A 4395-nucleotide genomic window follows, 5' to 3' on the forward strand; every position below is an offset into this window, starting at 1 on the left:
AGAACAAAACAGATATTTATTCAAATATAATGAAATATTTTGTTTTCGTATACAATATACTGTAATTAAAAAAAATGTGTATTTAAGATTCAAAGAACGAGTATTTATTATTTAGAATAAAATGAATAAAGTGTTATACATTATTTTCTCCGAAATTTTTATATAGATATCGACATGCTTTTTTTTTTTAAATTAAATATTTGGAAATCAATAATAGAATATAATAAATTTTTGGAGAGATATATTTTAAAACTTTTTCTTTTTTTTTTTAAATGATAGTTGTAGCATATTATTTTTTTTTATTTAAATCAAATATTTATTTTTAATATTTGTTTGAAACATTTTTTTCTATTTAATATATTTATTGACTTAAAAATATTCTATAAAAATATGTAAAATATTATATGTATATAGAAAAATATATAAAGGATACTTATAATTTATATAGGTAATAAATAATATTATATATTAATAGATAATATAGATAATAGATAATTCTTTAACTATATCAAATAGAAAAAAATATTTCAAAAAAATATTATTACATTTTGCTTAGTTATAGTGATTCGAATTAATATTTACATCAATTTGAATATCACGATGGATTTGCAACGGATTATTTTTCTATATATTTATTTGTTATAATTTAAATGATTATCTTGACATATTAAAAAATTCAACTATATTCGATGTAGTTAATAGAAATTTTACTTATTTGATATATATAGTTTTTTGTAATCGTAAAATTCGAGATAATATTTCAACAAATAATAAATTTAAATTACAAAACTAAATTAAAAAACGAAACTAATAATTTTTTATAAAAAATAAAAATTATATTTGATGCTTTCTTTCATAACAAATTTTAAATATTTTAATAATTAAAATTATTTAAAAATTATTTTTTAATAATAATTTATTTGGAATGTATTTAAATACTCTCAAAAATTAAAATTATATTTTCCTTTGATTTTATGCTCAGAAAAAAAATAAGATTTAATAAGAAATAAAATAAAATCAATAGATTTTTCATTTTTGATATTTATATTTTCTACTGTATATTTATATTTACATTATTTTTTTTACAATAAATATATAAATATATAAGTATTCATAAAATAAAAAATCTGATTCTCTGAGAATTACAAAATAAACTGAATTAAACTAATAAAAGAAAAATGTAATTTTAATTTAGGATAATATTTGAACACATTGGAAAAATATATATATATTTAATATATTTATATCTAATCTATATCTAATATATATATTAGAAAATTATAAGATAAATTTTGTATTGTTAATTATTCTAATTATATTATTATTCTAATATTATTGTAATTATTCTAATGCAATATATCATCGAATCATCGAATATGTAAAAAACAACAATACATATCTAAAAAAAATGATTTGTTTTTAAAATAGAAATAAAATATGGAATATTTTGGAAATTATTAACAAAAAGTAATGTTAAAAATGTTATATAACATATATAATGTATATAAATACGTTATAGAATATATAAACGTAATACTAAACTTTTATAAAATCGATTATTTTGTTTTTTTAATTTAAATATATTTGTTTGATGTTAAATTTCACTATTATTTATAATTTCTCAATTATTTAAAAAAAACTATGCATGAAAGAAATTAAATTTATGTTTCGACTAAAGGAGTGCTTTAAAAGATTCATGTTCAATTAAATTATAATAAATCGATAATTATAATATTCGATAATAATATTCGATAATAATAATATTCGATAATTCAAATCACTATATTATTTAAATAACATGAAATTGATATTCATTTTCATATTCATTATTCATACTATTTTATTTAAGAAATGAAAGAGGAGATTTTTTAAGTGAGATACATTTTGTCAAAAATTTACTATATCTGTATATTATTGTCTTCTAATTATTTCACTTAAAGAAATAAATATATTAATATTTGTAATAGTTTTGAAAAAAAAACAGTTTGCAATATTTTATACGCTGTATTTATATAATAAAGATAAATTAGCAATTTTTTAAATTCCAGAATATTTTGAATAATTTGTATTCAATAACTTTAATTTTGATAAATTATTGTTATTACATTAAAAACGTTCTTACATATAAATCAATATTTTTCCTTTCAAAAATCTATCTGAATTCAATACTTTTTGTTAAGTAATTTACACATGTCGAAATACAATACATGTAAAATTTTTTTTCGATGTAATTAATAATTAAAAAATTTTTTAAAAACGTACAATTATCAAGAATGATAATAATTTTCTTCACGTAATTACAGAAATTTTTCACATTTTCATGAAATGAAATTGTAAAAATATGAGCGTTTGAAAATTCTGGTCAAGACTTGAACCTCAAGATTTCTTGAATGGATTCGTCGAAGGATGTTCGGTAAACCTTTTCGCATAGTTATCCGATGCCACCTGGATTGTTGCTGGTATTGCGAGAGAAGAAATATCGGAACATTCTGAAATGGAGGATGTGATAAGTCAAGTTGTTGGGTGTATAGTTATATATATATGCAGAATACCAGATTTTCGAAACTTGAAACTAATTTTTCTCTATAGCTATTATAATATTAAATTAATATAGCTACTATATTATTAATATTAAACCAATTTAACTTATCAATCAAAAGCATTTTGATAGAAAAAATTGAATATAGAGCTTTAATATGCATGAGGATTGAGAGAATTAGCAGAATATTTTGGAGATGAATAATTCGATCAATATATTTTTCTTTTCTTATTCTGATGGTTATTGGTATAGGGTGACTGATTTTTTGTTTATGGAGCGATACTGTCTTTAAGTTTATTATAATAAATATATATCTTTTTTTAATAAATATCTATATGATTTTTCAGAATCATTGATATTTTTATTTTTTGCAAAATGGAATTCTATTTGTTATAATATATTTCTAAAAATATAATTATAATAACGTAAAAATATTGTTATAATAATGATATAAATATAATATAAATATAAAAAAAATGTTATATAATAGAAATTTTTAATATTTTTAGAATAAAATTTTGAAAATTTACATATTTTGTAAATTTTCTAATTAATATTGTTAAATATTGGTTCAAAAATAAATAAACAAATCTATAATTATTATTTGTCTTATGATTGTTTTGATAATTCTATGATAATTTTTAGTATTTCCTCAGTTAGGTTATATTTTTCATTTAAAGACACTCTATGAATCAAAATAGGTCACCTTGTGGAGGTAACAATCGAGAAAATGTAATGAAGGTTTGACATATGAAGGAAGTATCACATCGAAGAGAAACAAGCGTTAATCTTTTACTTATTCACTCCTATATCTATACTTTGGAAACAATATTTTGTTTCAAAATTCAGTATGTTTCATTTCTTTATTTACTTAAAAATAATAAATAAAAATAAATAGTGGAACATGAATATAATAATATAAGTCTTATAAATTATAAAATTGGTATAATTGTTTTGTAGTTGTAGGCATTTATACATAATATTTTTTTTTATGATTCATGTATTATCTTCATATATTTTGGTTAAGTTAGATTAAATTAAGTTATTATAATTAGTTAAATTAGATTATCTTAAAAAAAAATTATAAAATTTTCATTATTCCGAAAATAAAATAAATTTTATTTTCTTTAATATATCTTTTGAAATAATATTAAACTTATTATTTTCATTAAAAATTAAATGTAAGAAAGAAATTTTATCTTCTTATATAAATATTATTTTTTTTTTTATGAATAAGTAATGTAACTTTATAATCCTTAAGTATTTTTATATTTAAATTTTATTAAAAATTTATTAAATCCTAATTAGGAAAACAATATAGGGTCAATATAAAATGATTTACTGATACAAAATGAAGTATATTATTAATTTACATTTTTTAAAAATCTATAGACATTTCATATGCTTTTCATTATCCTTATTAAAGTGATTTATATATATGTATATATTATATATGTTTATTATTCATGTAACGATTTTTCATATTTAAATTTTTTTTATTTATTGCAATAATTTGCAATGTTCTAAATATATATAAATATATACATTTTTTTTCTCTTTGAAAAATTTTGTAAAATATTTAGATAGAAATTACTTCATTATAATTTGTATGCTTATAAAAATTTCTATGTATATAATAAGTTTTTTTTATTTAAAGTTATGAAATTTTATTTTATCATAATATCTAATTTTATTTCATTATGTTTAAATATTTAATTTTAATTTTAATATTAATATTATATATAATTAATTATTAATTAATTAATAATAAATTATATACTATATATAATTATATACTATAATATTAATCTTATTATTAATAGTGTATAACATATATATATTTAATTATAATATAT

This window comes from Apis dorsata, unplaced genomic scaffold (genome assembly GCF_000469605.1).
Source record: "Apis dorsata unplaced genomic scaffold, Apis dorsata 1.3 scaffold_898, whole genome shotgun sequence".
NCBI lineage: Eukaryota > Metazoa > Arthropoda > Insecta > Hymenoptera > Apidae > Apis > Apis dorsata.